Here is a 14,788-nt window from a genome sequence, read left to right as displayed (position 1 = left end):
TAATACAGGCTCTCACAGTATTCTTGCCAACAAGTTAAAGAAGTATTGATTGCATGAATGGACTATAAGGTGGATAGAAATCTGGCTAGATCATCGGTCTCAACAGGTAGTGATCAACGGCTCAATGTCTAATTGGCAGCTGGTAGCAAGTGGAGTGCCCCAGGGGTCAGTCCTGTGGCCGGTTTTGTTCAACATCTTCATTCTGGATGATGAGATGGATTGCACCCTCAGCAAGACTGTAGATGACACTAACCTGGGGGGAGAGGTAGATAAACATGCAGGTAGGGATAGGGTCCAGCGTGACCTAGACAAATTGGAGGATTGGACCAAAAGAAATCTGAGGAGGTTCAACAAGGACAAGTGCAGAGTCATGCACTTAGGACGGAAGAATTCCATGCACTGCTACAGGCTGGGGACTGACTGGCTAAGCAGCAGTTCTGCAGAAAAGGACCTGGGGATTAAAGTGGATGAGAAGCTGGATATGCATCAACAATGTGCCCTTGTTGCCAAGAAGGCTAATGGCATATTGGGCTGCATTAGTAGGAGCATTGCCAGCAGATCGAGGGAAGTGATTATTCCCCTCTGTTCGGCACTGGTGAGGCCACATCTGGAGTATTGCACCACAGAAAGGATGTCGACAAATTGGAGAGAGTTCAGCGGAGGGCAATGAAAATGATGAGGAGGCTGGGGCACATGACTTATGAGGAGAGGCTGAGGGAACTGGGCTTATTTAGTCTGCAGAAGAGAAGAGTGAGGGGGGATTTGATAGCAGCATTCAACTACCTGATGGGGGGTTTCAAAGAGGATGGAGCTAGGCTGTTCTCCGTGGTGGCAGATGACAGAACTAGGAGCAATGGTGTCAAGTTGCAGTGTGGGAGTCTAGGTTGGATATTAGGAAACACTATTTCACTAGGAGGGTGGTGAAGCACTGGAATGGATTACCTAGGGAGGTGGTGGAATCTCCATCCTTAGAGGTTTTTAAGGCCTGGCTTGACAAAGCCCTGGGCTGGGATGATTTAGTTGATGTTGGTCCTGCTTTGAGCAGGGGGTGGACTAGATGACCTCCTGAGGTCTCTTCCAACCCTAATCTTCTAGGATTCTATGAAGTCATCCATTAACTTCAACAGGAGACCAAAAGTTCTGATTCGGAGAAATTCAGCCTCTGATGTGAGCAGGGATTTAGAATAGGCAAGCCAGTTAGCTGCAAAGGGTCGCTGCTGCTGTAGCTCAGCCTATGCTGGGGTTTCTGGGGACTTCTAAGCGTCAATACAACATTAAGGAATTTCATTCCGTGGTCTCTGTTTTGCAGCTCTGTTTTTGAGCCCTACTGCGTAATTGTAGGAGAGAGCTCAGATGTAGCTCACTCCTGAACCGTCACAATAGGCAAGTGTTGTATATATAAATGCTGCATTTAAGAAACTGGGTCTTTCATTTTAATAACACAGTGGGATCAACTGTGAACCAGAGGGAGAAGAGCATCCTTTGTATGGGCACTATATCCCCTCCCATGCATTGTGGGTGGAGACTTGGTTCAGCTGCACTGACCAAGCACGCCAGGGGATGTCATCTGCACCATGTATATGGCTGACACAGATTACTGCCTCTGCACTTTCATTCAGCCCTGAAGCTAGAGGGAAGCAGTGACCAAACTGCAACGCTCACAGTCTGGTTCCCAGTCTGCTCTTGAGGGAGCACAGCAACTGAGGCTAGGGACTGCGTCCCTAGGAATTGTGGCAAAGCCACAGCCAAGTCCAATTGTATTATAATTAGAAATGAGCGTGGATCATTAGCTTGCTTATGTGGAGGATCCAGAAAGCAGTTTTCTGTTTATTTTGGAGGAGTTGTCAATTAACAAAAATGGTAAGTGCTTTGTGGTCAGGCAATGTATTTTGAGATGTCCATGGCAGCACCAGTCCCACCTCTGTGACTAAGGTTGTGTCATTGTTTCCACTGTTAACTTTCTCCTTACTCTGCTGTTCAAAATTAAAAATGGCTTTGGACAGAAAGTTCTCAAACAAGGTCTTGGCCAAGTAGCAGCTTTTTTTACAATCTTAAAACAAAAAATGATTTAAGACGGCTTTCTGTAAAACACAAACAGTCTTGTCTTTTATACAAAAAAAAATTCAAATCCAAATCCAAAATGTGGGCTGGCACATTTCTTTGTGTTATTAATTTTTTATTGTTTAGAAAAATATTGAAATATTTTGTTTGAAGTCATGCAGTATGTATATGGAATTTTAGCGTGCTGACCCGGGGCTCATGCATAGTAGCTGAATTAGCACAGGAGGTCGGAGATTCTCAAAGGTTTTCATGGTGTAGATTGCATCTTATTAGACAGTCTAGTGAAGTGCTTCTCTTCTCCCCTATGCTTTTTATTTACACAGTCCACCTCCTCTGCTACTGATGGAATAAAGTCCTCAAGGAGGCTACAGCAAATGTTCACATGGAAAAGTAACATTAGTAAAGTATTTGTTTTTTCATTCATTTAATTGTATTTAGGGTTGTCAGGTGTCAGGTTTTCTACCAGAACTCCAGTCAAGGATCAGGACCCAGTTATGGTAGGTGCTGTACTAATACAGAGGAAAAAAGATGGCCCTTGCCCAAAGATCTTACAGTCTAAGAGTGTGATGAGAGACAACTGGTAGATACAACAACACACAAACAGAACACAAAATAACAATTGGATAAGTGATAGGCAGTGGTCACAACACAATAACAGCCTTGCTTTTTCTTAAATGCAGTTTAAGAACTAATTTGGTGTAGCAGAAAGGGAACCACTGGCTTCAACTGCAGGGGGTGCAGATGACATTCAACATTGAAGAGAAATGAAAATGATTTCAGCAGCAGCATTTATATGGGTTGTAAGGGGTCAATATACATATTTGTACTCTCTTACTATCAGTTAACTAGACAATTTGTTGTTTTAGGCCAAAAGATAGCCTTCCATATCTCATAATAATCCATAATCTTTCTTATCAGTCAGACAGTCATGACCTGCACCTTTGCAAAAGCATCCTGGTTGCCATATATACAAGAATCTTATTCTTATGACTTCCTGAATCTGGATCACATAGGTCATTCTACAACATCCTCTATAATCTTTTAAGTTCATTTGCCTATCCAATGTGACTATTCACTGGCTTGAAGTTGGGTGCATACTTAGTCAACTTGCTGAATCACTTGGTTTTCAGATCTATTAATGGAGCTTAGTGAATAAAAACCAGAACTAATTCATGAATGTTTTTGAGATTTGTGAGACGAAAATTTGTAAATAATTTACCTAACTAATTATTTGACCAGACCGTGCATAGACCTGGCTGAATAATGGGGGGAAAGTATTCACAAATATTATTCAATTCATGGGAGGGAAAATATTGAAAAAATACATCAATCATGACTGTTATTTGGCCAGCTCTATTTTTAAGAATATACAACCTCTTTGAACAAATGCAAGTCTTCAAATGAACTTAAAAGATTTCCATCACACTGGAGTACAAGTTAAGGCCTAGTCTGCTGCCAACTACAATGAAGAATAGGATTTTTGCAAGTTCCAGTGCTATTTACCAGGGCTTTGGAGCAGAGCCCGGAGCTGGAGCGTGGAGCAGCTCCGGAGCAGTGGAGCTGCAGGTTTTTGCCTGGAGCTGGAGCGAAGCCGGAGCACAGCTCCAAAGCCCTGCTATTTACTGCCCCTTCTAGTCTTGTGGCTGTGAAAATGCTGGAAATAGAAGTGTGTGTTTCAAATCAGAGTCTCCCCAGGGATTTAAACTTGCAGTCTTCTCATGGAAATGTTCATAGAATCATAGAATATAAGGGTTGGAAGGGACCTCAGGAGGTCATCTAGTCCAACCCCCTGCTCAAAGCAGGACTAATCCCCAACTAAATCATCCCAGCCAGGGCTTTGTCAAGTCTGACCTTAAAAACCTCTAAGGTAACCCATTCCAGTGCTTCACCACCCTCCTAGTGAAAAAGTTTTTCTTAATATCCAACCTAGACCTCCCCCACTGCAACTTGAGACCATTACTCCTTTTGTTCTGTCATCTGCTACCACTGAGAACAGTCTAGATCCATCCTCTTTGGAACCACCTCTCAGGTAGTTGAAAGCAGCTATCAAATCCCCCTCATTCTTCTCTTCTGTAGACTAAATAATCCCAGTTCCCTCAGCCTCTCCTCATAAGTCATGTGCTCTAGCCCCCTAATCATTTTTGTTGCCCTCCGCTGATGTTACTGGATCTAAATAGAAAATGTTAGGCAATTTTCCTGACTTTCTAAAGTGCACCAGTGGGTTGCATGCTAAATGGCCTGTGTAGATCCTGCTGGCACAACTAAAAGTTCCCTAGTGCATGTTAATCTAGCATCGTTTGAAACAGAGCTACCTTAAAGTTCACTATAGAATTTTTAGTTCATGCCAGCAGGATCTACACAGACCAGTTAGTGCACAGCACAGTGGTGTGCTTTAGAAACCACACCCCTCGGGTATGCATTGCTACTCCATGTAGACAAGACCAAAGACATTCTGGACAAAGACTATTCAGAGTCCTGAAGAACAGGTTCAAGGCCTTCCACCAGAAAAGGTAGGGGACAGAGAGCCTGAACTACATGTGTAGAGCAATGGTATGAAATGTTTTCAATGCCCTGCCTTACTTAGGAGAGGGGCTACAGTGTATCATGCCATCTGAAACTTTTTGTGGCATTCACTTTCAGCACCAGGATACTGTACATTGCAGTAGTTGATCCTGAAGTTGACTAATGCATGGCCAACACCCACCAGGGCCAACACCCAACAGGGCACGACACTAAATCCTAGCCAGTCGAATTTCCTCAATCAATTTTTACACTTGCCCCACCTTACTATATGGTATCTATTGGGCACGCCTTTGAGCACCAACGTGACACCTAGCCACAATGAAAGCATACAGTAGATATTTTTTCTTCACAATATTGTTGGGAGAAGGATGTTCATTTATTTCTATTTGCAGCAATAAATTGAGAAGTGTAAAACATTCTATTGCTTAAAACAATAAACCCTAAACATACGCTGAGGTGATTTTATTATCCAACTATAATGTTTCCTGTAACTTAAAAAAATACTCTGAGTGGAAAGTCAGTAGTTGGAAGCTAGTGGGGTTTTTTTATTCTGTTTATGTCAGATCTCATTAAGTGTTCTGCTTTTACGTTTAATCTTGTTATCTCAACACTAAGTTTCTTGGCTGAAAAATCATTTATTCCGGATTTCAAATGTTTCATTACAGTGAACAATTGTAAGATTGCTTTCAGCACAGAAGGTAGCACTCTGCCAAAAAAAAAAAAAAGTCAGCATTTGCCTCAGATTCTAAAACCTGAGCTGCTGACGTTCCAGGGGGGTTAGGGTTTTTCAGAGCAAGTGAACTCAGATTGATTTGTAACAAGAAAGATAGAAGCTTTGAAATTCATTACAAGGCACATTTATGCCTTATTATTCTTACACACTCCTTGTCCTTTTGAGAAGTTTAACATCTTTTATGTACCTACCCAATTGCTACTTGATAGTAAATTCTTGGAGGATGATGAACAAGGGAAAAAATGTTAAGGACTCTCCGTATAATATTAAAGGTAAGGAATCCATTTAGAAACTTCTGTCATGGAGTGGTTCTGCCCTTTTTATGCCCTTAAGTTTCTCAAGAGAAATATATTTTCTTCATCTGTTCTATCTAATTAGTATCAGATTCAAATTCTGTTTGTGAATCTTACCCTAGAAACAGATGTTATGGAACAGAGACATATTCTGGACATCCCGTAACCAGCTTTGGTTCTAGTTTCTACTACATGTTTTTCATTAATTCTGCCACAGCACCATAATCTTACCTAAATGGTTTTCAGCATGTGTCTGTAGCTATTTAGCTTGTTCTTAAGTAATAAACACATTAGGGTAAAGGATAGCTTTGACTTCTTTAACTGTTTTAAACCTGTCGTATTCCCACCATTTTCTAATGATGACTGATATTGCTTGTCTTCTGCTGTATTGTCTTACCTTATATATCTGGCACCTTCTCTTTTACTTGTTAGGTAACAATATAGCTTCTACCGCAACAATTTTTTTAAAAAAATAAAAAGAATATCTTGAATGTTGTCACCAGTTTTGCATTTGTACCCAAATTAATTTAAATGGATTTTAAGGATTTTTATGGCAGAGTTGGACCTAATATTTTTAGTCCTGACCCACATCATTTGATGTCATCCTGAGAGGGAATGGGTGAAGGAACTGGTTGGTATCCAGAACTGATCCAAGTGGTGTCTTGGTGGGTTTTGTTTGTTTGTTTTGTTTCCCCCCTTTATCCTGTCCTTTAGGGATTGGTTTTCTACCTCCTAAAACATCTGACCTCCTTTAAAGTGAAGGCAATTGTTGCTTCAAAAACTAGCCAGCAGGTGATCTTGGAATGGGGGTGGTGTGGAATTAATTTGAGTGTTAAGGGCCTGCACAAGACTTTGCAGACCACATAAAGTCTGCATAGGGGGATGCTTAGTGTTTGTGTCTGTGACGGGGTGGGCTAGGCCCAGAGGCCCCAGCTGGAGGCCTCAGGGTCCTACTATACCCTATCCCAGAAAGGAGCAGTAGAGAAGTCATCCCGGCTGCCTAGAGTGGCTGTGGGAGGAAGTAGCCAATCAGAGAGGCTGCAGGGAGCAGCCAATCAGGGCCCAGCAGGGCCATATAAAAGAAGCTGCAGTGCTAGAGTCAGTCAGTTGCTGTCTGGAGCTGGAGGGTGAGGACTGTGTTCCTAGCTGGTGGAAGGAGCAGCAGGACCATGGACAGATCAGTTGCTGGTGGGGCCCAGGGGAGCAAGAGAGAGCTCCTGACTGACTGCTGGGACTGAGTACAAGACTTCAGTCCTACAGTAAGGATAAAGCATTTGAGAAGGTGCTGGGGCCATGGGGAAGTGGCCAAATGGATAAAAGTGCAGTTTAGTTAAAGGGATGCAGTGGGCAGCTACTATTTGTAGGGTCCCTGGTCTGGGACTTGGAGTAGTGGGTGGTCCTGGGTCCCTCCCACCAGCCTCTAGTGAAGTTGCCAGACTTTTGAACTGGGACACACACCTGGAAGAGGAACTGAACTGTTTAATGGTCTAGCTGGGGCCAGAAAGGCTCAGGAAGGGTGAAGAGTCTCCAGGGGGGAAGCCCTGGGAGCATGGCCCTGAATCAAGGTGAGGGACTATTTGAAGGCTAACCCAGAAGGGGCTGTGGGACTGAATAAGGAGATAGCCTGGGGGGTTGGGGAGAGTTTCAGGAAGACAGTGTCTCCAGAGAGGAAGCCCTGTGGCCCCATACCAGGGCCAGCACTATTTTATGAGTAAGCCCAGGGAGAGCTTCATAGTTACCAATGGAAGGGTACTGACATAGACCCCTTCCACCATAAACAGTCCATGGGGGACCTGTTTTGTTTCACATACAGTCTGTGTGTGTGACTCGGCCAGAGGGCTGAGTTGTTGAAAACCCACCTGAGAAACCACCTACAGGGATCACCACAGACTAACTGACCAGGAGGCACTTGCAAGAAGTGGGTGGCACCCTGTTACAGCGTTTGACTGAGAGTATCTTCACTGAGGGGGAAAAATGTTCTCAATTCAGGTTAGCTAACTCACTTTAAAATAACAGAGAAGACATGGAAACCCAGGTTGCCAGTTCAAGCCTATAGGGGAGCCTGGAGTTGAACTAGAGTTGCCACCCCAGATTAGAACTTGAGTTGCCTTCTCTTTACTGCCATTCTAACCTGAGCTAGCTAACTCACATTAGCTAACCCGAGTTAAGAACACACCTTTTTTCTTGCAATGAACCATACCCTGTGTGGCCATGCCGAGGGCTTCCTCTCTGGAGACACAGAGGTGCCTGCACTTTGCTGAAGATATCTTTTCACAGGCCTACCCAGGTCAACATGGACTCCTCACTGGAAGTGGGTTAAGGATGAGGGCTCCATCAAGTGCCACACAGGCACGCACATCCTCAGTGACTGCTGGAGGGCAGTGCCCGGAGCAGGGAGGGAGGGGCTGTGGAGTGGCAGGGCGGGGGGGCAACCAGGGCCAGGCAACTGGAGGGGAACCAGGCAGTGGGGAGGGCCAGCTACACTGACTCTTGGGAAGGGGGCAACGGTGGGGCACCTCTTCCCACAGCAGGAAGGCTCAACGCCAGGTTGGCCCCCATCTCCTCCCCACCCCGGGACTTGCTGGGCCACTGCACAGCACCCTGCCCTCCGATTTTTTTTTGCATAACACCCTCCCCATCCTCCTCCCTCGGGTCATGGTGCTGTGTTGCCAGGACGGGGATGATCTTCACTCCCGCTCCCCCAGGAACCAGGAGAGCAGAGGCTTGTGCATGGCTGCAAAGTGGCCAGGAGTTCAGGGCGGTAACAAAGGGACCAGGAGACAAGCGGCTGAGCTGCCCGGGCCATGATTAGCACAGCTGCAACCCCAAGTGAATAGCACCAGCAACTTCGGGGTCTAGTTCAACACACCAGGCAGATGATACATGAGGGAACCTGAACTGGGAAACCTGGGCTCAGGGGTATTGTGGCTGGGGAGAGAGTGGGCGACTTCTCTGGACACAAAGGCATGTTTGATTCTGATTTTAATTGCACTTCATCTCTGGACATTGCATTTTTCCCTCTTTTCTTTCTTTCTTGCTCGCTCGTACAATTCCTTGGAGAGACATCCTAGCTGTTGTCAAGAACTTTTTCAAAAATGTTGCTATAAATCATGGGTAGGCAACCTATGGCACGCGTGCTAAAGGCAGCACGCAAGCTGGTTTTCAGTGGCACTCACACTGCCCGGGTCCTGGCCACCGATCCGGGGGGCTCTGCATTTTAATTTAATTTTTAAATGAATCTTCTTAAACATTTTAAAAACCTTATTTACTTTACATACAACAATAGTTTAGTTATATATTAAAGACTTATAGAAAGAGACCTTCTAAAAACATTAAAATGTATTACTGGCACGCGAAACCTTAAATTAGAGTGAATAAATGAAGACGAGGTACACCGCTTCTGAAAGGTTGCCGACCCCTGCTCTAAATCAATCAGTTCACTCTATCAGGAATTCGGCCGCAATATAGTCTAAAAAAGAAATGATTAATCAACTGTTGCTTCTCCTAAAAAACAGCACTTATTTTCTGTGTAGGTTTTAGTGGCACAAGTCTGTGCTTTTTAAAACTCATGTAATTAGGTTTTTTTAAATATAAAAAAAGATGATGAATTAAAAGAAACTGAAGATGCCCTTTGCTGTGTAGTTACACATTTCCACTTGGAAACTAATTAAGGGCTACCTGTAGATAATCTTCAAGAATCTAGATAAACAACTTGCACATCCAAAGAAAGTGGTTTCTTACAAGTTTTTGCAGGGAAAGCCTGATCTTTGTGGGTACTTATGTTGTTTGATTTTGAATCTTTAAACTTTGCTCAAAACACTTCCTAAATAAAGGGGTTTGGTATTAATCTATTTGGGTCCTTCATTATATGCTAACTCCTGCTCCTGTTGCAAAAACTCCCATGAACTTTGAACTGAATAAGTGGCAAATGTTGACCATCAGTTCAATATGTAGAAATAGCAACTGACTGAAATAATGTAACAGTCAATACTGCCTTTCTATAAGCTCCATGTAGTTTCACACTCCACTGTCTTAGAATCAGGTAACTTTCTCCTTTTGAATATAAATGTACTATGTATTTTTTAATATGAGGAGAACACTTTAATGGAGTATGTACTGCTGTTAGTACTGGAGTAATTTCCTTTCAAATATATGCTCTGTGTGTGTGTAACTCACTTTAAAGAAGACTAATAGGGATTCTAATTTTCAGATAGCTGAGACTTGTTAGAAAAGCATGCTATGAAACTTGTACATAAAGATTTGGATTTTGTTTGCAACTTTCACGTTAATAGAATACTGTATACAAATCTTCACTGCACAATTATACTCCAGATTTGTTTTCCAAATGACAGATTTAACATTTGATGTTGCCCGACAGCAGGTGGACTGAATTTTATTTGTTGAACTTGAAAGTGACAATCCAGGTTTAAATATGCTGCTTATTGTAGATTTTTGATTTATTCACCTCTAGGTCCAAATTCTGCCATTGTTAGTTAAGCAAAACTCCCGCTGGCCTTTCTGCTCAAGTGAGGAGCACAGACTTTGGCCCTTGTTTAAAATGCTGCCTTACCATTAATGAAAAAAAACAGGTGGGTTAAACTACACTATATAATGTGTGAGGGTGATTTATATCTAGGTTTTTTGTTTCTACCAGGGTGGATTTGATTTAAGTCAAATTGATTTAAATTATTATTTAAATCACTAGTCAGGAAGACTTGATTTAGTCATGGATTTCTGCATAAAAGTGCATTCTTCTTGGTGGTTATAACCTTAATACATATTCTTCACAACTCAGAGATAGATGTAGGTTACATTTTTAGAAGGTACACACTATACAGTTTTAAACGGTGATTTATTTTGAAAACTTTTCAGATTAGTTTTACAGCTATATCAGAAAATGAATGATTGTTTGATTTGATTTACCAAAGGTAACTGAAGCAGATAGTTCACCTCCCAATGACTTCATAAATATCTCCAATTCAACAGGTTAATCATTAATATTTGGAGGATTTTCTTGCTATGCTGTATTAGGAGGAGAACATCACCACACAGATATTTAAAATTTTTTATTTAACTAAAACAACAATGTTATGTATTCTGGATTTTTTTCCTTTAACAGCAAACATATAATATTTTAACAAAACAAGCATATGTCCCTCGCTTCTCACATTTATCTCCAGACTTCTTCTCCTTGTCCAGCTCTATTCTAGTCATTGATTTTTTTTATTGACCTTGGTTTCTACCAGTGGGACACATCCTCACATTACCTCGACATTGTTGCACATAAGAAAAACCATTCTGCGTATGGATAGAAAAACATTCGAGTGAACATTGCTCAGGACCCCTCACAACAACAGATGAGGTGTTTTTGTGTCCACTGGTCCAGCTCATTGTCTGGAATAGTTGCCAATGGGGAACGCAAATGGGAAGGGACTCTACAAAAGTCCCATGCCTTGGCCCTGGCAAAGACTTCATTCCACTACCTTAGAGCTGGAATATTCAGGTTTGTGCAAATGGAATGGATTTTAGCCTGGGAGAATTACAGTTGTTGAGGCAAATTTTTAACTTAAAAATTCCTACTTAACATTGCTTGTAACAGTTCCTAAGGATGTGACAAAACATGGAGAATTCTTCCTAAATTTTGACTAGGTCTGCAATTATAGTGTCTGTCTTCTAAAGAACTACCTTGTCTTGCCTAAACATCTGAGATCTGTCAAAAGGGAGAAACAAAATTATTTTTGGTAAGGGCTAGAAAGACATTGGTACTTCTGTTCTTAAACCTTTAACAGTGGAATGGTATAATTTGAAAAACAAACTAAAACACACCTTTACAAAAACCAATCAAATATTGTGATTTACCTAAGTTTAAATCTAGGGACAAAAACTTTAACAGTCATCTGTACCTTTTACCTTTTGCCTAAGACTTTTTGATACAGCCATTCCCAAGATCTGGCACAAACCCCGGAGCAATCAGTGTAATACAAGTATTTAGATATCAGTTACGATAACTTCTGTTGTACACAAGTTTGAAAGTATGTTGCAGGCCTCCCATGGCTGTTTAAAAGCTTTCAGGAGATACTTTGGAATAATTGCACTTAATTGTTGCAGATAAATATTATTCTTTTAAGTTATGCCCATAGCTTTCAGGGCTAAATTTTCTCCTGGTGTAACCCTGTTGAAACCAATAAAATTGGGCTAGCAGACTTTGGCCCTATGTCACAAGGATTAAACCAATGTTTGCAGTTAAAGGCCTGCCCAAAAATGTGGAATTGCTGGCTTGCTTTGTATCAGTTTATGCTTCAGAAGAAAGCTGGAGTGAAAAGATTTCTGTCACTGCTGTTTGTATCCCTAGCCAGCAGCTTCAGTCTGCTCAGAGTAAATTTGTAAGTGGAAATTAGAATTGGGGGTGGCATCTGCTGTACAGTTAATAGTCTCTCTGCCCAGCCATTGTAAACCTTCTATTTTGCAGCCAAATTTCTTTGTCACTTCAAAGATTTATCTAGTTGAAACATTAACATGTATGTTATTAATCTAGATCTGCTCATTCAAGCTCTCTATTTTTTTTAAAATGAGTTAATTGGTAACTTGTTTTTGTGAAGAGCAGGGGGGAAAAAGGAACAAGTGCCTGCTTAACTAGCTCTAGTTAAAATAAAATGCTTTTAAAAAAAGCATTCGTGTAAATTCTTCCCTTTGGTATTTTAAAAGAAATTTTTAAAAACAGCCAAAATATTAAATTTGCAAAACACCTCTGCAAATGGGAAATAGTTACTTTTGACACTTCCCTAAACTACCAGAACATAACAATTAATGAAATAACACTGCACAGTATCCCAGATAGTTGCCATTGTTGTTACATTGCAATTGACACTGCCATTATTCTTCCTTGACACCATCTATGCCAACAGAACAGGATTATGAAAGGGAAAAAAAACGTTGCCATTTTATGTACTTTAAATGTATTCCTTAAAAATATATGTTTTGCATATGAAGATCCTGAATAGACTTTTAACTAGATCAAAACACAGAAGACCTGCTAACTTTCAGAATTACTGTTAAAGCTTATGACCCAGATTTTTTAAAGGTATCGCTGCACTCAGGATTGCAACATCTAACTGGTCCAGGAGCCTAAAATTCATTTTCAAAAGGGATTTAAGCATTAGGTGCCATCCCTTTTTAAAATGAAATTTAGGCTCCTCAATCCTAAGCACAGTGACACCTAAATACTTTTAAAAATCTGGACCTATGTACCTAATTCATCCTTGATTTGACTCCATTGGTGTCAGAGTTATACAGCATCTATGTACTTATTTAGCATACACATCGAACAATAAAATGTCAGGTAATGGGGCAGGGATGTATCTTTCTTAGCTGTCCCTTCCCTATGACCAGTTTATAAAAGGAATAATGAAAATTACGGTTGTACCCCCTTTTTAACTAAAGATCACTACAGAATAATAAGACCTCTAAGTGTCAAACATGATAGCTTAACAAGGGCAGATAATTTTCACGTTGGCTGTAGACATATTCAGCATTCCCTCCACGATCAGTCTGAAACTAGCATTTAACTTTTCCTGCTAATGAGTATGAATTGCTTTGAAACCAAGAGTGCAGGGATGTAGTACAAATCACTGGATCACAGATCTGAAAGGTTTGTTAGCTATGCAAGCAGTAACTCAAAACACTTTCACATGTGACTGCTACTCTTAATCTTTTTTAATTTAACTGTAGAAGTGAATGAAGTTCAAATGCATTTGTAATGAGTGGTGCTATATAAGTGTTACCAGACTAAAAATCAGACAACAGTCCTGCAGGCTATAGTGCCTAACAACTTTTAATTAATTTTTATTGTTTAAAAAGCATTGCACTTCTAGCATTTCTTAATCTCCCACACACTTGGCAACTATCACACCTGTATACTACCTGCCACAGGAAGGGTGGAGATCTTGGACTAGAATGCCAAATGTCTCATTAAGGATGGATGTACTGTAAGAGTGTTTGCAACAGAGTAGCTCCCCCTTAATTAGGAACGGAGGAACTGCCATATCAGGTCCATGAAATCTAGTTCCTACCTCTGACACCTTGTATTTAGCTGTGATACTCTGAGTACCTTTCCCAGACCTGAAGAGCTCGGTGTAGCTCAAAAACTTGTCTTTTTCACCAACAGAAGTTGGTTCAATAACAGATATCACCTCACCCACCTTGTCTCTCTAACATATATGGTCTACTCATAGCTCCAGTCATTCTGAGAGCCCCAGTTCAATCCCTCTTTTATATGAAAATCTTCCCATGCCTCTGAGAACACAGTATTCCAGGTGAGGGTGTACCATAGGTTTCTACAAAGTGGCATTATAATATGTTGGCATTGTCTTCCATTCATTTTTATACATTCCACCTTTAAAATAAAAAAAATTACTGCTTCACGTTGAACGTCTATTTTGACTGAACTGTTCACAATGATGCCCAAACCTTTTTCCTGAGCAGTTACCGTTAATTTAGAATACAGTAAGGTGGAAGTATAGTTATTATTCCTTCTTATGTGTATTTGCCAACCATGATTTTTTTTGCCTTTGTACTGCCCATATGTGAAATGGATAGTGCCTCTGAAGTGCCCCCAAATCTTCTCTAGTGAGTAGTCTAAATTGTGCATCATCTGCAAATTTTGCCACCTCGTTTTTCACTATTTCCCAGCTCAATGAATACACTAAATTAACTGTGCTAAAATAGATCTTGGGCCACCCTTCTGTGACCTCCCATGTAACCTTCTGCCACATTGAAATCTGTCTGCACATTCCTGATGTGTTCTTATCTCATAGCCACTTTCTAATCCATGACAATACTTATGCCTGTCACCCCTGACTTTAACAGCCTCTTGTGAGGAACTTTGTTTAAGCTTTCACAAAGTCTTTGACAAATGTCAGATGGCTCTTGTTTAGCCACTATTTTTGACATGCTCCAATAATTCTAGGGGGGTATCATTTTCCTTTAGCCTATAAACCTGGAGGTGTAGATAAATGACTCAGAATCTAGGCATTATGATGTACTACTGCCAGGCTATGGTACAGAACAAATGCACAGATGCCACTATAGTTAATGTGCCACTATAAAAGGGCACTTTAAGGAAACAAGAATGTCCTCTCCCCACACTATATTTGTGGCTGCGTTTTTCAGCAGAGATACC

At 41.2% G+C, this 14,788-nt stretch overlaps 1 protein-coding gene across 1 annotated transcript in view; it reads left to right on the top strand.

Annotated features, from left to right (window-relative positions):
• ATP10A (ATPase phospholipid transporting 10A (putative)) overlaps nucleotides 1-14,788 on the top strand; it is a 159,038-nt gene that overhangs the window by 57,091 nt on the left and 87,159 nt on the right. The window lies entirely within an intron of this gene.

The sequence above is a fragment of the Natator depressus genome, chromosome 1 (assembly GCF_965152275.1).
Source record: "Natator depressus isolate rNatDep1 chromosome 1, rNatDep2.hap1, whole genome shotgun sequence".
Classification (NCBI taxonomy): domain Eukaryota; kingdom Metazoa; phylum Chordata; order Testudines; family Cheloniidae; genus Natator; species Natator depressus.
The sequence above is the reverse complement of the archived record's forward strand: the minus strand, read 5'-3'. Positions and strand labels throughout refer to the sequence as shown.